We start from the raw sequence: 23,684 nt of genomic DNA on the forward strand, positions 1-23,684 counted from the left end.
GTGGACTTTTTAGGCATAGATGCAGTTGGATGGCGGTCTATGTACTTTGTCGTAATGCCCAATTAAATCTCACTATACTCATCATGATATGTATGTGCATGGTCATGCCCTCTTTATTTGTCAATTGCCCAACTGTAATTTGTTCACCCAACATGCTGTTCGTCTTATGGGAGAGACACCTCTAGTGAACTGTGGACCCCGGTCCAATTCTCTTTACTGAAATACAATCCCATTTGCAATACTTGTTCTCTTGTTTCTGCAAACAATCATCTTCCACACAATACGGTTAATCCTTTGTTACAGCAAGCCGGTGAGATTGACAACCTCACTGTTTCGTTGGGGCAAAGTACTTTGGTTGTGTTGTGCAGGTTCCACGTTGGCGCCGGAATCTCTGGTGTTGCGCCGCACTACATCCCGCCGCCATCAACCTTCAACGTGCTTCTTGGCTCCTCCTGGTTCGATAAACCTTGGTTTCTTTCTGAGGGAAAACTTGCTGCTGTGCGCATCATACCTTCCTCTTGGGGTTCCCAACGAACGTGTGAGTTACACGCCATCAAGCATATTTTCTGGCGCCGTTGCCGGGGAGATCAAGACACGCTGCAAGGGGAGTCTCCACTTCTCAATCTCTTTACTTTGTTTTTGTCTTGCTTAGTTTTATTTACTACTTTGTTTGCTGCACTAAATCAAAATACAAAAAAATTAGTTGCTAGTTTTACTTTACTTGCTATCTTGTTTGCTATATCGAAAACACAAAAAAAAAAATTAGTTTACTTGCATTTACTTTATCTATTTTGCTTTATTTACTACTGCTAAAATGAGTAATCCTGAAGTTGAAGTTCGTTCGTTTAAGCAACAAGGGGGAGAATGTTTAAGAGATGCTTGGTATAGAATTAGTAATGCCCATAATAGGTGCACTGAGAAACACTCCACCACTATTTTACTCAGAAATTTTTATGTTGGTATCTCTAGCTGGAATAGGCATGTTCTTGATTGTCTCGCAGGAGGTAACTTCTTAAGTACCCCTGCATTAGAAGCTAGCTGCATTATTGAGAGTCTATTTGGAATACCCCCTGTTGATAAAGTTAAAACTGAAATCTCTCTTGAAGATGTTATGAAAAAATTGGAAACCATAGAGAAAAATTTTCCAAGTATTGAAGCTAAATTGGAAGTGTTACTCGATAAAACTGATGAACTTGATAAATCCTTAGTAGGAATTGATGAAAGAATTAGTGTCCTAGGAACTTGTGTTGTCCATGATGATCAAATCAATAGGATTGATGAACTTGAAAAAGCTATGGGAACCTTGGGTTCAACATTTTCATCTCTTGAATATAAGGAGAAAGCTTATGTGGGTAAGGAGCAAAAGTTTATGTATGTCTCTAAAGTGCCTAAACCAAAGAAGTATTATTATAGGCCTAAAATTGACAAAGCCCTTGGTACCACTGCGGATGGGGGAGCTCATAATAACGATACATCACTCTCCGATAATACTTGATACACACTTTCTGCGCCTAGCTGAAAGGCGTTAAAGAAAAGCGCTTATGGGAGACAACCCATGTTTTTACCTACAGTACTTTGTTTTTATTTTGTGTCTTGGAAGTTGTTTACTACTGTAGAAACCTCTCCTTATCTTAGTTTTGTGTTTTGTTGTGCCAAGTTAAGCCGTTGATAGAAAAGTAAGTACTAGATTTGGATTACTGCGCAGTTCCAGATTTCTTTGCTGTCACGAATCTGGGTCCACCTCCCTGTAGGTAGCTCAGAAAATTAAGCCAATTTACGTGCATGATCCTCAGATATGTACGCAACTTTCATTCAATTTGAGCATTTTCATTTGAGCAAGTCTGGTGCCATTTTAAAATTCGTCAATACGAACTGTTCTGTTTTGACAGATTCTGCCTTTTATTTCGCATTGCCTCTTTTGCTATGTTGGATGAATTTCTTTGATCCACTAATGTCCAGTAGCATTATGCAATGTCCAGAAGTGTTAAGAATGATTGTGTCACCTCTGAATATGTTAATTTTTATTGTGCACTAACCCTCTAATGAGTTGTTTCGAGTTTGGTGTGGAGGAAGTTTTCAAGGATCAAGAGAGGAGTATGATGCAACATGATCAAGGAGAGTGAAAGCTCTAAGCTTGGGGATGCCCCGGTGGTTCACCCCTGCATATATCAAGAAGACTCAAGCGTCTAAGCTTGGGGGTGCCCAAGGCATCCCCTTCTTCATCGACAACATTATCAGGTTCCTCCCCTGAAACTATATTTTTATTCCATCACATCTTATGTGCTTTGCTTGGAGCGTCGGTTTATTTTTGTTTTTTTTGTTTTGTTTGAATAAAATGGATCCTAGCATTCACTTTATGGGAGAGAGACACGCTCCGCTGTAGCATATGGACAAGTATGTCCTTGGTTTCTACTCATAGTATTCATAACGAAGTTTCTCCTTCGTTAAATTGTTATATGGTTGGAATTGGAAAATGATACACGTAGTAATTGCTATAAATGTCTTGGGTAATGTGATACTTGGCAATTGTTGTGCTCATGTTTAAGCTCTTGCATCATATGCTTTGCACTCATTAATGAAGAAATACATAGAGCATGCTAAAATTTGGTTTGCATATTTGGTTTCTCTAAGGTCTAGATAATTTCTAGTATTGAGTTTGAACAACAAGGAAGACGGTGTAGAGTCTTATAATGTTTTCAATATGTCTTTTATGTGAGTTTTGCTGCACCGGTTCATCCTTGTGTTTGTTTCAAATAAGCCTTGCTAGCCTAAACCTTGTATCAAAAGGGAATACTTCTCATGCATCCAAAATACTTGAGCCAACCACTATGCCATTTGTGTCCACCATACCTACCTACTGCATGGTATTTTCCGCCATTCCAAAGTAAATTGCTTGAGTGCTACCTTTAAAATTCCATCATTCGCCTTACAATATATAGCTCATGGGACAAATAGCTTAAAAACTATTGTGGTATTGAATATGTACTTATGCACTTTATCTCTTATTAAGTTGCTTGTTGTGCGATAACCATGTTCACTGGGGACGCCATCAACTATTCATTGTTGAATTTCATGTGAGTTGCTATGCATGTCCGTCTTGTCTGAAGTAAGAGAGATCTACCACCTTATGGTTAAGCATGCATATGTTAGAGAAGAACATTGGGCCGCTAACTAAAGCCATGATCCATGGTGGAAGTTTCAGTTTTGGACATATATCCTCAATCTCAAATGAGAAAATTATTAATTGTTGTTACATGCTTATGCATAAAAGAGGAGTCCATTATCTGTTGTCTATGTTGTCCCGGTATGGATGTCTAAGTTGAAGAATAATCAATAGCGAGAAATCCAATGCGAGCTTTCTCCTTAGACCTTTGTACAGGCGGCATAGAGGTACCCCTTTGTGACACTTGGTTAAAACAGTGCATTGTGATGATCCGGTAGTCCAAGCTAATTAGGACAAGGTGCGGGCACTATTAGTACACTATGCATGAGGCTTGCAACTTATAAGATATAATTTACATGATGCATATGCTTTATTACTACCGTTGACAAAATTGTTTCATGTTTTCAAAATCAAAGCTCTAGCACAAATATAGCAATCGATGCTTTTCCTCTATGGAGGACCATTCTTTTACTTTCAATGTTGAGTCAGTTCACCTATTTCTCTCCACCTCAAGAAGCAAACACTTGTGTGAACTGTGCATTGATTCCTACATACTTGCTTATTGCACTTATTATATTACTCTATGTTGACAATATCCATGAGATATACATGTTACAAGTTGAAAGCAACCGCTGAAACTTAATCTTCTTTTGTGTTGCTTCAATGCCTTTACTTTGAATTATTGCTTTATGAGTTAACTCTTATGCAAGACTTATTAATGCTTGTCTTGAAGTGCTATTCATGAAAAGTCTTTGCTTTATGATTCACTTGTTTACTCATGTCATATACATTGTTTTGATCGCTGCATTCACTACATATGCTTTACAAATAGTATGATCAAGATTATGATGGCATGTCACTCCAGAAATTATCTGTGTTATCGTTTTACCCGCTCGGGACGAGCAGAACTAAGCTTGGGGATGCTGATACGTCTCCGACGTATCGATAATTTCTTATGTTCCATGCCACATTATTGATGTTATCTACATGTTTTATGCACACTTTATGTCATATTCGTGCATTTTCTGGAACTAACCTATTAACAAGATGCCGAAGTGTCGATTCTTGTTTCGTCTGTTTTTGGTTTCAGAAATCCTAGTAAGGAAATATTCTCGGAATTGGACGAAATCAAAGCCCAGGGGCCTATTTTTCCACGAAGCTTCCGGAAGACCGAAGACGAAACGAAGAGGGGCCACGGGGTGGCCAAACCCTAGAGGCGGCGCGGCCCCACCCTGGCCGCGCCGGCCTATGGTCTGGGCCCCCCGTGCCGCCTCTTGACTTGCCCTTCCGCCTACTTAAAGCCTCCGTGACGAAACCCCAGTACCGAGAGCCACGATACGGAAAACCTTCCAGAGACGCCGCCAACGCCGATCCCATCTCGGGGGATCCAGGAGATCGCCTCCGGCACCCTGCCGAGAGGGGAATCATCTCCCGGAGGACTCTACGCCGCCATGGTCGCCTCCGGTGTGATGTGTGAGTAGTCTACCCCTGGACTATGGGTCCATAGCAGTAGCTAGATGGTTGTCTTCTCCCCATTGTGCTATCATTGTCGGATCTTGTGAGCTGCCTAACATGATCAAGATCATCTATCTGTAATTCTATATGTTGCGTTTGTTGGGATCCGATGAATAGAGAATACTTGTTATGTTGATTATCAAAGTTATATCTACGTGTTGTTTATGATCTTGCATGCTTTCCGTTACTAGTAGATGCTCTGGCCAAGTAGATGCTTGTAACTCCAAGAGGGAGTACTTATGCTCGATAGTGGGTTCATGCTGCATTGACACCGGGACAAAGGATGTAAAGTTCTAAGGTTGTGTTGTGCTGTTGCCACTAGGGATAAAACATTGATGCTATGTCTAAGGATGTAGTTGTTGATTACATTACGCACCATACTTAATGCAATTGTCTGTTGCTTTGCAACTTAATACTGGAGGGGGTTCGGATGATAACCTGAAGGTGGACTTTTTAGGCATAGATGCAGTTGGATGGTGGTCTATGTACTTTGTCGTAATGCCCAATTAAATCTCACTATACTCATCATGATATGTATGTGCATGGTCATGCCCTCTTTATTTGTCAATTGCCCAACTGTAATTTGTTCACCCAACATGCTGTTCGTCTTATGGGAGAGACACCTCTAGTGAACTGTGGACCCCGGTCCAATTCTCTTTACTGAAATACAATCTACTGCAATACTTGTTCTACTGTTTTCTGCAAACAATCATCTTCCACACAATACGGTTAATCCTTTGTTACAGCAAGCCGGTGAGATTGACAACCTCACTGTTTCGTTGGGGCAAAGTACTTTGGTTGTGTTGTGCAGGTTCCACGTTGGCGCCGGAATCTCTGGTGTTGCGCCGCACTACATCCCGCCGCCATCAACCTTCAACGTGCTTCTTGGCTCCTCCTGGTTCGATAAACCTTGGTTTCTTTCTGAGGGAAAACTTGCTGCTGTGCGCATCATACCTTCCTCTTGGGGTTCCCAACGAACGTGTGAGTTACACGCCATCAGTGGTCAATCTCGCCACAGGTGAGTAGGTATCGAAGAAATCTTCGCCTTCCTTTTGGGTATAGCCTTTGGCTACAAGCCGAGCCTTGTACTTCTCAATAGTACCATCAGCTCGAAGCTTCTTCTTAAATACCCATTTACATCCTACAGGTTTGCACCCATAAGGACGCTCAGATAACTCCCACGTTCCATTAGCCAAGATGGAATCCATCTCGCTTTGAACCGCTTCCTTCCAGTAGTCTGCATCAGGAGATGCGAGAGCTTCTGAAACGGTAGTGGGAGTATCATCCACAAGATACACAATGAAATCATTACCAAAAGACTTTGCAGTCCTTTGTCTCTTACTCCTTGTGGGAGCTTCATTGTTATCTTCATCAGAATCTGAACTCTCATCATCAGATTCCTCATCAGACTCCATAGGAGTTTCATGTATTGGATCAGATTCCTGATACGTCTCCGACGTATCGATAATTTCTTATGGTCCATGCCACATTATTGATGTTATCTACATGTTTTATGCACACTTTATGTCATATTCGTGCATTTTCTGGAACTACCCTATTAACAAGATGCCGAAGTGCCAGTTCCTGTTTTCTGCTGTTTTTGGTTTCAGAAATCCTAGTAACGAAATATTCTCGGAATCGGACGAAATCAACGCCCAAGTTCCTATTTTCACCGGAAGCATCCAGAACACCCGGGAAGGACCAGAGGGGGGGCACTGGGCCCCCAGACCATAGGCCGGCGCGGCCCAGGCCCTGGCCGCGCCGCCCTATGGTGTCGTCGCCCCTTCGACCCTCCTGCGCCGCCTCTTCGCCTATATAAAGCCCCTGGATCGAAAACCCTGATACGTACGACGAAAACCACAGAAACCTTCCAGAGCCGCCGCCATCGCGAGGCCAAGATCTGGGGGACAGGAGTCTCTGTTCCGGCACGCTACCGGAGCGGGGAAGTGCCCCCGGAAGGCTTCTCCATCGACACCGCTGCCATCTCCACCGCCATCTTCATCACCGCTGCTGCTCCCATGAGGAGGGAGTAGTTCTCCATCGAGGCTCGGGGCTGTACCGGTAGCTATGTGGTTCATCTCTCCCATGTACCTCAATACAATAATCTCATGAGCTGCTTTACATGATTGAGATTCATATGAGTTTTGTATCACTATTCATCTATGTGCTACTCTAGCAATGTTATTAAAGTAGTTCTATTCCTCCTGCACGTGTGTAAAGGTGACAGTGTGTGCACCGTGTTAGTACTTGGTTTATGCTATGATCATGATCTCTTGTAGATTGCGAAGTTAACTATTGCTATGATAATATTGATGTGATCTATTCCTCCTACATATGCATGAAGGTGACAGTGTGCATGCTATGTTAGTACTTGGTTTAGTCTATTGATCTATCTTACACTATAAGGTTACTTAAACATGAGCATTATTGTGGAGCTTGTTAACTCCGGCATTGAGGGTTCGTGTAATCCTACGCAATGTGTTCATCATCCAACAAGAGTGTAGAGTATGCATTTATCTGTTCTGTTATGTGATCAATGTTGAGAGTGTCCACTAGTGAAAGTGTAATCCCTAGGCCTTGTTCCTAAATACTGCGTTACTACTGCTTGTTTACTGTTTTACTGTGTTACTACTGCTGCAATACTACCACCATCAACTACACGCCAGCAAGCTATTTACTGGCACCGTTGCTACTGCTCATATATATTCATACCACCTGTATTTCACTATCTCTTCGCCGAACTAGTGCACCTATTAGGTGTGTTGGGGACACAAGAGACTTCTTGCTTTGTGGTTGCAGGGTTGCATGAGAGGGATATCTTTGACCTCTTCCTCCCTGAGTTCGATAAACCTTGGGTGATCCACTTAAGGGAAAACTTGCTGCTGTTCTACAAACCTCTGCTCTTGGAGGCCCAACACTGTCTACAGGAAAGGAGGGGGAACGTAGACATCAAGCTATTTTCTGGCGCCGTTGCCGGGGAGGAAAGGTAAAAGGTACTCACACTCCGGACCTCGGCTACCAAGCTATTTTCCGCCGTTGTAAGTACTCGAAGCTATTTCCTTTAGATTCTGCAATTGCATCTTTTTGTTTCTTATTTACACTAGTTAGGCATAATGGAAAACAACAAAAAAATTGGTGAGCTTTTTAATCTTTTTCCTGATTTAGAATTGTTTGATGCGAAAATTAAAAAACCTATGGAACCTTATTTGCATGCTAGTAGCGATGTTATTAGTATAAATGCAATTACTGCTAATACTATGGAAAAGTCTAAGCTTGGGGAAGCTAGTTTATATAAAAATAATCTTTTTTGCTCCTCAGCTTTGGAAGAAATATTTTGCTCTGATAATGCTTTATCTCCCATATGCGATAACTCTAATGATGCTTCTGATATTTTAAATCCACCTGCCGAAAGTATTCCGTATAAAATACCTATGCAAATTATTGAACGCGTTATGGATAACCGTTATACAGGGGATGGAACTGTCCACCCTGGAGATCATTTATTGTTCTTGCATGAATTATGCGGTTTATTCAAGTGTGCAGGTATTGCTATGGATGAAGTGAGGAAGAAACTATTCTCTATATCGCTGTCTGGTAAAGCGGCGCATTGGTATAAATTACTGGATAATGGGGATTCTCTTGAATGGAATGATATTGTGCCCCGGTTTTATTCTAAATTTTATCCTCCTCATGAAGTGCATATTGATAGGAATTATATTTATAACTTTTATCCTCGTGATGGAGAGAGTATTTCTCAAGCGTGGGGGAGACTAAAGTCACTAATGCTCAAATGTCCCATTCATGAGCTCCCCCGTAATGTTATTGTTAACAATTTTTATGCGAGACTTTCAGGACAACACAAGGACTATCTGGATGCCTGTTCGGAGGGATCTTTCACAAGCAAGGAGATTGAAGCTAGGTGGGATCTTCTTGATCGGATTGAGGACAACGCTGAAGGATGGGAGAACAATGAAGGTAAAGAGTCAGGTATAAATTATGATTATGAATGCATTGAAGCTTTTATGGATACCGATAAATTTCGAAATATGAGTGCTACTTATGGTCTTGACTCTCAAGTTGCTGCAAATCTTTATAAAGCCTTTGCTTCTCATTTTGAATTGCCTAAAAAGAATTTTGATAAGTATCATGAACCTTTTAAAGAGGCTTGCATGAAGAATCAAATTGTTGTTAATTATTGCAATAAGCATGCTCAAACTCCTAAGAATGCTATTTCTTATAAGCATGTTAATTTTTGTGGAATGCATAGACCTTGTGGAATTAATCAAGTCAAAGATGAATATTGCATCCATCATATTAATGAAAAAACTAGAAAGTGGTTTAGGGCTCTAGATGATCTTGGTAAAAAAGTTTGTGCCCTCTATCCTTTTATTTGTGAAGTTTGCCATGAAGTGGGTCATTTTAATTTTCAATGCTCCTCCAATGATAATTTGAACCCAATGAGTGCTGCAAATTTGTATTGTGATGATGAAATTACTCCTAATCAGCATGATGAACTTACTTTATTTTTGGGGTGTGAAGAACTGTCGAGAAAAATCTCTTTGTTACATATGAGTGATCTTGATATTGATGATGTCCTGCATGGGTGTTTTTCTTATTGCATTGATAATAGCCATACAAATACTTACATACAAAATATTTTAGAAGATGACACCTTGCCAAAATATGATAGGACCGCTGTGTGTTTTCAACTAATTAATGAAAAGGAGGGATCCTCCCAAGTTTCTTCTATTGTTTCTGAAAATAAATCAGGTTATGCGGACAAGCTACCCTTCAAGCCTCTTCCTCCTAAAGAAGGGAACGAGGAGAAGGAAGAGAAGAAGAAGAAGAAGGGAACGAAGAAGAAGAAGAAGAATAAAAAGAAAGAGGTAACGGCGTATCCCCGCGTGAATGAGATAACGCTAAGTAACCGTAAGTATGTTGCTCCTAATGATTATTGTGATAATGAATCTAAATATGATGATCTTCCTATGCCCTTTACATACATTAGCGATCATGATTTGAATGAGCACACTACTTTTGATATTGCAAATCTCTGGGAAACTAATTCTGAAAATGATGATAATAATTGCCATAGTGTCAGTGCTATCCATGCTTCCTCCCATAATAATATAGAAAGCTGTAAGCTTGGGGAAGAGGTGTTTGAAAATCCATTTGCTACTGATCATTATGTGTTTGATACATCTCCTTCTAATAACAACGATGGTATGGTCATAGATAAACCGACTGTGAAAGATAACTATTCTATTTCTTATGATGACACTGTGCCTCCGATCTTTGATGATTATTATAAAGAATGCTATGATATAGGGTATAACTACCCTTATGAAACTTGTCATAGTCATGATTGGATTACCAAAAACAATTCTTTTAATATGCAACTAGTGTACCATGTTCAAATTCTTGATAATAATCTTGCTCCAATTACTATTAATGAGAATAACTCTTCTTATGCCAAAATTAATGATACTTCTATGCATATGAACCATGATAAGAATGTTTTAAGTGATGAGTATATTGTGGATTTCATCAATGATGCTACTGAAAGTTATTATGAGAGAGGGAAATATGGTTGTATGCATCTTAATAATATTAAGTTTCCCCTCTTTATGTTGAGAATCTTGAAGTTACTCGGGTTTTATCCTCTTATGCTTGTCACTTTGTTCTTCATGAATTCATTTGTGTACAAGATTCCTCTTCATAGGAAGCATGTTAGACTTAAATCTGTTTTGAATTTGCCTCTTGAAGCTCTCTTTTGCTTCAAATACTATTTCCCGCGAATGGATTATTAAAACTGCTGAGCCCATCTTAATGGCTATAAAGAAAGAACTTCTTGGGAGATAACCCATGTGTTATTTTACTACAGTACTTTGTTTTTATTTTATGTCTTGGAAGTTGTTTACTACTGTAGCAACCTCTCCTTATCTTAGTTTTGTGTTTTCTTGTGCCAAGTTAAGCCGTTGATAGAAAAGTAAGTACTAGATTTGGATTACTGCGCAGTTCCAGATTTCTTTGCTGTCACGAATCTGGGTCCACCTCCCTGTAGGTAGCTCAGAAAATTAAGCCAATTTACTTGCATGATCCTCAGATATGTACGCAACTTTCATTCAATTTGGGCATTTTCATTTCAGCAAGTATGGTACCATTTTAAAATTCGTCAATACGAACTGTTCTGTTTTGACAGATTCTGCCTTTTATTTCGCATTGCCTCTTTTGCTATGTTGGATGAATTTCTTTGATCCATTAATGTCCAGTAGCATTATGCAATGTCCAGAAGTGTTAAGAATGATTGTGTCACCTCTGAATATGTTAATTTTTATTGTGCACTAACCCTCTAATGAGTTGTTTCGAGTTTGGTGTGGAGAAAGTTTTCAAGGATCAAGAGAGGAGTATGATGCAACATGATCAAGGAGAGTGAAAGCTCTAAGCTTGGGGATGCCCCGGTGGTTCACCCCTACATATATCAAGAAGACTCAAGCGTCTAAGCTTGGGGATGCCCAAGGCATCCCCTTCTTCATCGACAACATTATCAGGTTCCTCCCCTGAAACTATATTTTTATTCCATCACATCTTATGTGCTTTTCTTGGAGCGTCGTTTTGTTTTTGTTTTTTTTGTTTTGTTTGAATAAAATGGATCCTAGCATTCACTTTATGGGAGAGAGACACGCTCCGCTGTAGCATATGGACAAGTATGTCCTTGGTTTCTACTCATAGTATTCATGGCGAAGTTTCTTCTTCGTTAAATTGTTATATGGTTGGAATTGGAAAATGATACATGTAGTAATTGCTATTAATGTCTTGGGTAATGTGATACTTGGCAATTGTTGTGCTCATGATTAAGCTCTTGCATCATATGCTTTGCACCTATTAATGAAGAAATACATAGAGCATGCTAAAATTTGGTTTGCATATTTGGTCTCTCTAAGGTCTAGATAATTTCTAGTATTGAGTTTGAACAACAAGGAAGACGGTGTAGAGTCTTATAATGTTTTCAATATGTTTTTTTATGTGAGTTTTGCTGCACCGGTTCATCCTTGTGTTTGTTTCAAATAGCCTTGCTAGCCTAAACCTTGTATCGAGAGGGAATACTTCTCATGCATCCAAAATACTTGAGCCAACCACTATGCCATTTGTGTCCACCATACCTACCTACTACATGGTATTTCCCGCCATTCCAAAGTAAATTGCTTGAGTGCTACCTTTAAAATTCCATCATTCACCTTTGCAATATATAGCTCATGGGACAAATAGCTTAAAAACTATTGTGGTATTGAATATGTAATTATGCACTTTATCTCTTATTAAGTTGCTTGTTGTGCGATAACCATGTTCACTGGGGACGCCATCAACTACTCTTTGTTGAATTTCATGTGAGTTGCTATGCATGTCCGTCTTGTCTGAGGTAAGAGTGATCTACCACCTTATGGTTAAGCATGCATATTGTTAGAGAAGAACATTGGGCCGCTAACTAAAGCCATGATCCATGGTGGAAGTTTCAGTTTTGGACATATATCCTCAATCTCAAATGAGAAAATTATTAATTGTTGTTACATGCTTATGCATAAAAGAGGAGTCCATTATCTGTTGTCTATGTTGTCCCGGTATGGATGTCTAAGTTGAAGAATAATCAATAGCGAGAAATCCAATGCGAGCTTTCTCCTTAGACCTTTGTACAGGCGGCATAGAGGTACCCCTTTGTGACACTTGGTAAAAACATGTGCATTGTGATGATCCGGTAGTCCAAGCTAATTAGGACAAGGTGCGGGCACTATTAGTATACTATGCACGAGGCTTGCAACTTATAAGATATAATTTACATGATACATATGCTTTATTACTACCGTTGACAAAATTGTTTCATGTTTTCAAAATCAAAGCTCTAGCACAAATATAGCAATCGATGCTTTTCCTCTATGGAGGACCATTCTTTTACTTTCAATGTTGAGTCAATTCACCTATTTCTCTCCATTTCAAGAAGCAAACACTTGTGTGAACTATGCATTGATTCCTACATACTTGCTTATTGCACTTATTATATTACTCTATGTTGACAATATCCATGAGATATACATGTTACAAGTTGAAAGCAACCGCTGAAACTTAATCTTCTTTTGTGTTGCTTCAATGCCTTTACTTTGAATTATTGCTTTATGAGTTAACTCTTATGCAAGACTTAATTGATGCTTGTCTTGAAGTGCTATTCATGAAAAGTCTTTGCTATATGATTCATTTGTTTACTCATGTCATTACCATTGTCTTGGATTGCTGCATTCATTACATATGTTTACAAATAGTATGATCAAGGTTATGATGGCATGTCACTCCAGAAATTATCTGTGTTATCGTTTTACCTGCTCGGGACGAGCAGAACTAAGCTTGGGGATGCTGATACGTCTCCGACGTATCGATAATTTCTTATGTTCCATGCCACATTATTGATGTTATCTACATGTTTTATGCACACTTTATGTCATATTCGTGCATTTTCTGGAACTAACCTATTAACAAGATGCCGAAGTGTCAGTTCCTGTTTTCTGCTGTTTTTGGTTTCAGAAATCCTAGTAACGAAATATTCTCGGAATCGGACGAAATCAACGCCCAAGTTCCTATTTTCACCGGAAGCATCCAGAACACCCGGGAAGGACCAGAGGGGGGGCACTGGGCCCCCAGACCATAGGCCGGCGCGGCCCAGGCCCAGGCCGCGCCGCCCTATGGTGTCGTCGCCCCTTCGACCCTCCTGCGCCGCCTCTTCGCCTATATAAAGCCCCTGGATCGAAAACCCTGATACGTACGACGAAAACCACAGAAACCTTCCAGAGCCGCCGCCATCGCGAGGCCAAGATCTGGGGGACAGGAGTCTCTGTTCGACGCACGCCGGAGCGGGGAAGTGCCTCCGGAAGGCTTCTCCATCGACACCGCTGCCATCTCCACCGCCATCTTCATCACCGCTGCTGCTCCCATGAGGAGGGAGTAGTTCTCCATCGAGGCTCGGGGCTGTACCGGTAGCTATGTGGTTCATCTCTCCCATGTACCTCAATACAATAATCTCATGAGCTGCTTTACATGATTGAGATTCATATGAGTTTTGTATCACTATTCATCTATGTGCTACTCTAGCAATGTTATTAAAGTAGTTCTATTCCTCCTGCACGTGTGTAAAGGTGACAGTGTGTGCACCGTGTTAGTACTTGGTTTATGCTATGATCATGATCTCTTGTAGATTGCGAAGTGAACTATTGCTATGATAATATTGATGTGATCTATTCCTCCTACATATGCATGAAGGTGACAGTGTGCATGCTATGTTAGTACTTGGTTTAGTCTATTGATCTATCTTACACTATAAGGTTACTTAAACATGAGCATTATTGTGGAGCTTGTTAACTCCGGCATTGAGGGTTCGTGTAATCCTACGCAATGTGTTCATCATCCAACAAGAGTGTAGAGTATGCATTTATCTGTTCTGTTATGTGATCAATGTTGAGAGTGTCCACTAGTGAAAGTGTAATCCCTAGGCCTTGTTCCTAAATTCTGCGTTACTATCGCTTGTTCTAATGCTTTCTTGTGTTACTACTGCTGCAATACTACCACCATCAACTACACGCCCGACAAGCTATTTATCGGCACCGTTGCTACTGCTCATATATATTCATACCACCTGTATTTCACTATCTCTTCGCCGAACTAGTGCACCTATTAGGTGTGTTGGGGACACAAGAGACTTCTTGCTTTGTGGTTGCAGGGTTGCATGAGAGGGATATCTTTGACCTCTTCCTCCCTGAGTTCGATAAACCTTGGGTGATCCACTTAAGGGAAAACTTGCTGTTGTTCTACAAACCTCTGCTCTTGGAGGCCCAACACTGTCTACAGGAAAGGAGGGGGAACGTAGACATCAATTCCCAACTAGACATGCCATGCATATCTCTCATAGGAAATATGTCCTCAAAGAATGTAGCATCTCTTGATTCAAAGATGGTGCCAACATTCATGTCGTCCACTCCAGATTTCACCACAAGAAATCTATAAGCAATGCTATGGGCAGCATAGCCAAGAAAGACACAGTCCACGGTTTTTGGTCCAAGCTTTCGCTTTTTGGTGATTGGCAAATTCACTTTAGCCAAACAGCCCCAAGTTCGTAGGTAGGAGAGTGTTGGTCTTTTCTTTTCCCATTCCTCATAAGGGGTAATCTCTTTATTCTTGGTTGGAACACGGTTTAGGACATGACACGAAGTCAATATAGCCTCCCCCCACCATTCCTTGGATAAACCCGAAACATCTAACATGGCATTAACCAAATCTGTTAGAGTACGGTTTTTCCTTTCCGCAATCCCATTGGATTGTGGGGAATTGGGAGGCGTCCTCTCATGGATTATACCATGTTCCGCACAGAATAAATTGAACTCATTAGAAAAGTACTCTCCACCACGATCGGACCGAACCCTTTTTATCTTTCTTTCAAGTTGATTCTCAACTTCAGCCTTATAGATTTTAAAGAAATCAAGAGCCTCATCTTTAGTTTTGAGGAGATACACATAACAGTACCTAGTGGAATCATCAATCAAAGTCATGAAAAATTTATTTCCACCTTTTGTCAACTCACCATTCATCTCACATAGATCTGAATGTATGAGCTCTAGTGGTGCCAAGTTTCTTTCCTTCGCAGGCTTGTGAGGCTTGCGAGGCTGCTTTGCTTGCACACAAGCATGGCACTTAGAGCCTTTGACAAAGGTGAATTTCGGAATTAAACTCATATCAGCGAGCCGCGTCATACAACCGAAATTAACATGACAAAGTCGTGAATGCCAAACATTAGTTTCATTAACACTAGTGCTTACATGGTTCACAACATTATCACAGAAGTCTTCTAGAGAGAAGCGCAACATTCCCTCACACTCATATCCCTTTCCAACAAAAGTTCCATACTTAGACAGTACAACTTTATTGGACTCAAACACCAACTTAAACCCATCTTTCATAAGACGGGAGCCACTAACGAGATTCTTCTTGATAGAAGGGACATGCAGCACGTTCTTCAGTTGCACGATCTTTCCTGAAGTAAACTTCAGATCTACCGTGCCAACACCACGAACAGTAGCATGCAACCCATTCCCCATCATTACTGAGGAACCTCGTGCCTGATAAGAGGTAAACATGGAGATGTCAGCACACACATGAACATTAGCACCTGTATCAACCCACCATTCGGTGGGCTGAAACACCGAAAGAACAGTAGGTAACATATTACCATACCCTGTAGTTCCTTCCTCTGTGTTGCCAATGACCATGCTGACAGAATTTGAGTTCTGTCCAGCCTGACATTTCTTTCCTTTGCGTTGTGGACAACGATTGGCCCAATGGCCAGTCTCGCCACACACCCAGCAAGGATCTTTCTTCTCCGTTTTCCCCTTCTTCTTGAAGTTGGTAGTCTGGGAGACTCCCTTGTTCTTTCCCTTGGACTTGTGGGCATTTTTCTGCACCATATTGGAAGCAGAACGTCCCTCGGTTCCTCCAGTGTGTTTGTCTTTTGCCCTCGCCTTCTCCTCAACATCCAGAGAGCCCATGATATTCTCAACAGAAAACTCATGCCTCTGATGTTTCAGGGAAGTGGCAAAGTTCCTCCATCAAGGGGGAAGCTTAGCGACAATGCATCCCGCGACAAACTTGTCCGGTAGCACACACTTGAGGAGCTCGAGTTCCTTTGCCATGATCTGTATCTCATGAGCCTGTTCTACTACAGATCGGTTCTCAACCATTCTGTAGTCATTGAACTGCTCCATAGCATACAGTTCACCTCCGGCATCGGCAGCACCAAACTTGGCGTCTAGTGCATCCCACAGTTCCTTCCCATTTCGGATGTGTAGATAAGCATCAACCAACTTGTCTCCAAGCACACTTAGGACGGCACCCACAAAGATTACGGTGGCATCCCCGAACGCTTTATCCTCTTCAGGAGTAAGCGGACCTCTGGGAGTACCTTCCGCAACTCGATGCACACCCATAGAAGTGAGCCACAAGAGGGTCTTACTCTGCCATCTCTTGAAATGAGAACCCGTAAACGGGCTCGGTTTAAGCGCAGCAGCAAAACCAGACGGTGAAAATTGCCTAAGCATATAAGGTTTTTGGATTGTTAGATTATTAGGCAATTTCCGTGTGAGTTTAATTACCGAAAGCAACATTACAGATGCACAAGCATACTTAACCATACTCATCAGACTAAGCACATGCATCAGATCTGAACATGGAACAAGTAGCAGTGCAAGGTATGAGAGGAAAAGCACGTACATCGCGACCGGGAAGGTCGCACCAAAGAAGACACCACCACCACCATGGCTATTGTTGATGTCGCCCATGGTGTAGTCGGATCTGTCGATGAAGCAGCCGGGTCGTCGAAGAAGAGGACGAACAGTAGCGAGCAGTCGCGCCGAGACGCTCCCCAAAAACCTTATCGCCCGTCTCCCGGTGCAGGATCTCAACGGACGGAGTTTCGGAGGCCTGCTCTTCCGGACGGCTGTGCACGCAATCGCCGGGATGGGGAAGACTAGACAGTAGCGCAGCAAAAGGAACTTCTCGAGAGAGATGAACTAGAGAGTTCTGAGAACTGTATATTTCTCTAGATCTGATCTGTCTCCTTGTATAGCCTGGGAACCCGACCCGACCCGACCGCGTTGACACGCGTAGGAAGCCAGGGACACGCGGCGAACATGCACATGCAGGTCGACACGTACCCAACACAGTTGGTGCACCAAGCAAAAAGTTTAGGCTTCCTTGAGTGTGTCTCGAACTCGAGTCACGAAACGGTGCGTGCGTGCGTGCGTGACGAGGCGAGGCGGGGCGGGCGGAGGAGGAGGAGTGCGCGAGGGCTCTTTCTCTTCTCACTCACTTGGAATGACTAGAACAGCAGCCCTTATATACCACTCCAACTCTCTCCCAACTAGCAATGTGGGACTAAACTTTGTCCCCCAAGGCTGTCCCAAGCTGCCAACGTGATGGGCCTTGAGATTTCAGGAATTGTAGACTATATGGGCTGCCTTACTGGACTGCAGCCCATCTACATTCAACAATAAGTTCGTTTGAATTGTATTAGCCGGGCACTATCTTAATTATGAGTTTAATAGAGCGCTCTTTATCGAAAAATTTAAGTTCAACCGGATAGGATTTGGCCTTACCCGAGTATTTTTCATACTTGCACAGGCACGATTTTTCCGGTAGTGCCTTAAAATTTTAGCTAGGTTTAAACAAGGGCAGATTTGGCATCCGAGAGAATCTGACAAGAGTTTCACGGTTTGACTAACGGGAGTAGTTCGGCTTCTAACTAGTTTGACATCTGACGCTAACGGAAATGGTAAATTTTTGGCATAAAACCCGAGATTGTAATGGTAATTTGGCAAACTCGAATTTTGAGTGCCGTTGCATGGGTAGATCGATCAGACCGTCATGTCACGTGCACGGCACCGCACCGCGGAGCTAGCCCCACGTCTCATCAACAGAGATCTACGGATCCATCGACCCAACACATGAACACAGCAATTGACATACACTACTGTACCATTTTACACGCCCACGTACGATCACCAGAAATGATTTCCTACGGCACACACTAGCTAGCTAATTAACTTGCATTGCATGGATCCGCCGTTCAATGCACTTACAAGAAGCCTGACGTACCAAACACAAACGACCTTGAAGAAACACCATGCATATGTAACATGAAGCAACAAAAGGACGGTGAATCCATACACGGTAGAAAGCCCACTTTTTATGGAAGACGAGTGATCAGATATCGAGCTTGTTGTTACTGCTGGCCACGGCACAGCTCAGTCGTCTCGTCGGCGGCATCTGACCCCCTCCTCGCCGCCGTCACCACGAGCCCGTTCTTCATCTGCAACACGACGGACAGCTTCGGCTCCACGACGTGTCCTGGCACCACCTCCAGGTCGAAGTTCCACACCACGGCGGCGACAACGCTCTTCATCTGCGCCACCGACACGTCCTTCCCCAGGCACGACCTCGGCCCGGCGTTGAACGGCATGAACCTGTGCGCCGGTACATGCCGCACCGCCGCACCGCCGCCGTCTTCCGCCGTAACCCACCTCTCCGGCCGGTACTCCGCGCAGTCCTCGCCCCACACGCGCTCCATCCTTCCCATGGAGTAGACCGAGATCAGCACGGTGTCGCCCGCGCGCACCTCGTGCCCGCTCGGCAGCACGTCGTCGGCCAGCATCGCCTTGCGCTCGATCGGGCCCGGAGGGTGCAGCCTCATTGACTCGAACAACGCCGCCGAGAGGTAAACGAGGGGTTTCGATCGTCTCGTCCGGCTCGAACACCGCCATGCCGTTCCCACCATCTTCGCCCGTCGCTGCTTTGCGGGAGGCGACGATGGGTTCCAGTTCTCTCCTGATGTTGGACACGACGTGCGGGTGCTGCGTCAGGTTGTACAAGAGCCACGCCAGCGTCGTGCCGACCGTGTCGCGCCCAGCGAACATGTAGTTGATGATCGTCGCGTAGAGGAAGTCCTTGGGCTCCCCGTCTAACCCCACATACTCCGGGTCGTCGATGTAGGAAGAAACTATGTCCAGCTGCTGCGCTCCGTTGTTCTCGTGTGCCCTTTTCTGGAGCATCTCCGCGACGAACCGGCGCAGCACCGGCTGTGCCACGGCGAGCTTCCTCTCGGGACCGATCCTGAGACGCCTCATGAGCTTCCAGCAAGAGATTGGCACGGTGTGCCGGAAGAAGCCGACCTCCATGACGGCGTCCATGGCGTTCGGGACGTCCATGGGCGGCATGCGCGCCGACAGAAGGCCGGGGTCCACCCCGAAGACTGGCATGGCCGTCATGTCGTAGGCGAACCTAGTGAGCAGCTCCTGCATGTCGAACGGCGCCCGGGCGCTCGCCGCGCGCGCCAGCGCCGGCATGAGTCCCCTTTCCACCTTGTCGCAGCAGGACCCTGCCATGAACGCCAGCAGCCGTGGGCTTGCCATGAGGTGCTGCACCCTGGCGCGCTGGCGGCGCCACGACTCGCCGTCGGCGTTGAAGAAGCTGCCGCCCATGGTGTCGAAGAAGGAGGCGAAGTCGTCGCCCTTGGGGTAGTTGGGGAAGTTGGAGACGAAGATGTGGCGCACGTTGGCCGGGTCGCAGGTGCAGAAGAAGCGCATGCTGGGGGCGCGCACCTCGTAGCTGTGGCCCGGCCCGGAGGCGGCGAAGAGCGCGGTGGCGTAGCCGTGGAAGTCGTGGATGTTAGCGATGAGGGACGGGAGCATGCCCTGTTGGTGCAGCCCGAGGCTGCACCCTCTCTCTCTCTCTTCGACCTCTGCTCTCGCACGAACGAGGACAGGAGGTGGGAGACGACAACTGGAGTAGAGAGTAGAGACACAGGGAGTTTTGCCGGCCGGCGCACGGAGCGCCGCCGTGGGCGCTCGAACGCCCGAATTCTTTTCTCTATTCAACTGGCTTACAAAGCAGTACACAGCAGGGGAATTTATACGTGGAGTACGCCCGCACGAACTGAGCGCTCTACTCCCGTCCACATGCCCACAACGCCCACGATCCGCGCCTGCAGGCCGCGCTCTCGGCACGCCACTACGCACACGACGCGATCAGCAACAGATCGCCCAGGCTGCCCCCTACTCTCGCTAACTACCTAACCGTAAGCGGCAGAATCCAACGCGAGCCGACTCACGCGCCTCCTGCAACACACACGTATACTGGACTCTAATCCTAGACCTAGGAGAACGACCCAAACACACACGCACGTACACGCCGGACACACCGGTCGCCGGTTTATTTGCTAACATGCCCACCACCGGCCAGTCCGTGGGGAGCGCCGGGTTGGTCTTGGAGCTCCTGGACTTGAGCTGGCGGTACAAGGGAATGAGCAGGAGGAGGAGGGAGGAGGCGAGGAATAGCTCACGTAGGAATGAGAACGCCATTGTTACTAACCGAGACCAACTGCGTGGGAGGTGGTTCATGGGAGAGGGGATCGATGCTAATATCTGGCATCGGCTGGGAGAGAGAGAGAGAAAGAGAGAGTGAGATTGCAGTGGCTCGCCTGTGCATACCTAGTACAAATGTCTACGCACGTCCATGGTCCATGGAGCACCATTGACAGCCGGTGGTACGTGCGGTCCCTTCCCCTGCATGAATCGGCCGCGCAGCTAGCTTTTTTTTTTTTTTTAGAACACAGGTCATGAGACGCCCAAACACGCACGTACAAACACCCTTGGCGTCTGAAGCAGCGTATGAGCAGCCCTTGTGCACCTATGAGCACCTCCGAGTAACTGAGCCGGCATATCTTGAGGTTGACGAAGTCACCACTGGCGCCTCGCTGTTGACGGGCAAGTCAGCATAGCGCCGGTTAAATCCTGAAATAAATCCAGGTAAATACAAACACCCATGTCAAGTCTAGGACTTGAACCTGGGTGGGCTGGTTCCACCACAAGGGACCTAACCACCAGAGTCAAGCTCTGTTTGCCGCAGCTAGCTTTGTGTAGGGCGACGAAAAGCAATTGTAAGTGGTAGTTCACTGTAATGGTTTTGTTGTAATTTTTTTTTTTTGCGATTTTGCTACTTCTAAATAATCTTGGTCGATTTCTAAGTTGCAACTGAGATATATGTAGTTGGAGAGGTTGCAATTTTTCCAGTTACACATAGCTTGCAACTGATATTTTTCAGTTAACATATGAGTTGAAATTAAGATTATCTAGTAGCTCATGGGTTGCAACTAAGAAAAAAAAAATCCATATCGTCAAATTTGCTCCAATATTCGTGATGGCCTATTAGTTGCATTTGAGTTGCAACTTGGATGACATAAATGTATGCGTGCAGCGGTGGCCCACATAGCATACACAAAGACGAGCGGCAAAGGCCTGAGAAGCCATCGATTGCAACATGATTTTTTTATATCTAATTAGCCATCTAAGATTTGGTTAAATCTAAGGGAAAATCTAAGTCTACTATGATATAGGCGTACCTTTTTTTTTTGCAGACAACAAGTTCCACATTTTTTTATTGGTTATCAACTACTCCCGTGGTTATCTTTTTATAACATAACACATTTCTGGTAAGCCAATTTTAACTAGCCAGAACATCTTATACAAGGAAACATACTAATATCTATCATGTCCTCCACAGAGACTATAAATATGCCATCATATTAGTTCACTATCGAGTGAGAATCAAGTCCCTTGTCGCAGTTGATATTGTATATGTCAATGGTTCAAATTATAAATTGTTTCACATGCACAATATCGCTCTCTTTTAAAACCTTTTTTCTTTTCGTGAAACATATATATCGGTCTCTTTTAAATCCACGCCAGTCATTTAAAGAGAGATGTTTTTGGGCAAAGCCCATCATTTCTTCTCGTACTATTTAGGAGTATATTCCACGTACGTATGCTATTTACATGCTTTAATTTATTTCCCGGGAACCAATGGTTGGTAATTGATGTTACTTCCTCTGCTTCATAATAAGGGTCGTAGGTTTGTCTAGATTCACATGTATCTAGATGTTGTAATATATACACATGTAAAATTAGATAAATTTACATCTTCAAACGAGTCACGGAATGATTTCATCTTCAAAGGAGTCACTCCCAGCTTATATAGATGCAGGTGCAAATTCAAAGATGAATTGCATCTCCTAGTTCACAATGCCAAGGGTAATCTTATTTGGGGCTTAAAGCTTGGGTAGTTAGCTTTGTTTGAATCTTTAGCTACGCCTTTTCTTTTGTTGAAGTGTTGTTCTCTAGCACTTTGCGTGTACATACACTACTTACTCTTTTAAAATAAATAAAAATATGCTATGAGGAAACTCACTGTTCGGCTTAAAAAAAAAGATAAATTTGCGACACTTAATTTGGAACCTAGTACTTGGTAGCTGCCGAACAGGACATCGAGGGCAACAACCAATTCCCCCGCTATATTTTGTGAAGTTGTGCATACTTTTTCACTTTGCCATACCTTGCTCGTCAAATCAATGCTAGCGAAACCCAACAATTTTTTTCCAAGCATACAAAACAACAAGGCCAGCAAGATGCAAAAGGAGGAAAAACCAGCCAAAAAACTCGGGCGACCGAAAATGCCATTCGGATTTCAGGTTGGAGTGATGAGTGATCTATATACATATGCGATTTTTCATGTAATGCATGTTTTATGTATGCATGGGGGCACAAAATACAATTATGTGGACCTGCTATGGTTTTTTTGAAACATATTTTATGTGCCAAATACATCTACACATGCATGTGTGGATTATTTTCAGTTACAAAAATCTCATATACATTTTTAATTATTTTTGTTTAAAATTATGGGCTCGTAGAGCTCCAAATCGCGTCACTCCTAGCACCACCTCAGCTCCTACTTATGAAATAATGCTAATAAGTCTCTTTACTGCTGCAAACGTCCAATTAGTATATTCATTTTAATCTTCGTGATGAAAGAAACACATGTGAGAAAAAACATTGTGTTTTGCTCTAGGGACAACATGTAATTATTAAAATCTAGGAGACATTTGGATGATATTGTAGAGCATCCGTTTAATTTTGCTATTCCGTGATGGCTAAAATTGGCTAGAGAAACATGGGCTCGAAGAAACCGTTACTCCCTACCCTTTCAATTATGGGATGTTTTATGTGTTTAATTTAAATGCACAAAAATGTCTAGATACAATAAAATCAGCGATAACTAATATATGAAATGGAGGAGGTAGCCAAGTAAAAGCTTCTTTTTAGCAAAACAAGTTAGAGTTTATCATATAAGCTGACAAAAAACGATAGTCAAGTTTTTTTTGAGGGAAAATCAATAGAAGTTTCTTTGAGGGAAAATCGATAGAAGTTTCTTTGAGGGAAAATCGATAGTCAAATTTGGGCTCCAACTTTTTTATTGACACTAGTTTGAGCTCCAACTGAACATGACCATCAAGGTGTCTATACCTGGGCAAAAGTCGTGCCGGGCCAAAAAAGCTCGAGACAAAAAATCTAGGCCCGGCCAACCG

At 43.4% G+C, this 23,684-nt stretch overlaps 1 pseudogene; it reads right to left on the reverse strand.

Moving 5' to 3' along the window:
• Window positions 1–18,376: 18,376 nt before the first annotated feature.
• LOC127325683 (noroxomaritidine synthase 1-like) lies at window positions 18,377–20,672 on the reverse strand (annotated as a pseudogene).
• Window positions 20,673–23,684: the final 3,012 nt, after the last annotated feature.

The sequence above is a fragment of the Lolium perenne genome, chromosome 4, assembly GCF_019359855.2.
Source record: "Lolium perenne isolate Kyuss_39 chromosome 4, Kyuss_2.0, whole genome shotgun sequence".
Lineage (NCBI taxonomy): Eukaryota > Viridiplantae > Streptophyta > Magnoliopsida > Poales > Poaceae > Lolium > Lolium perenne.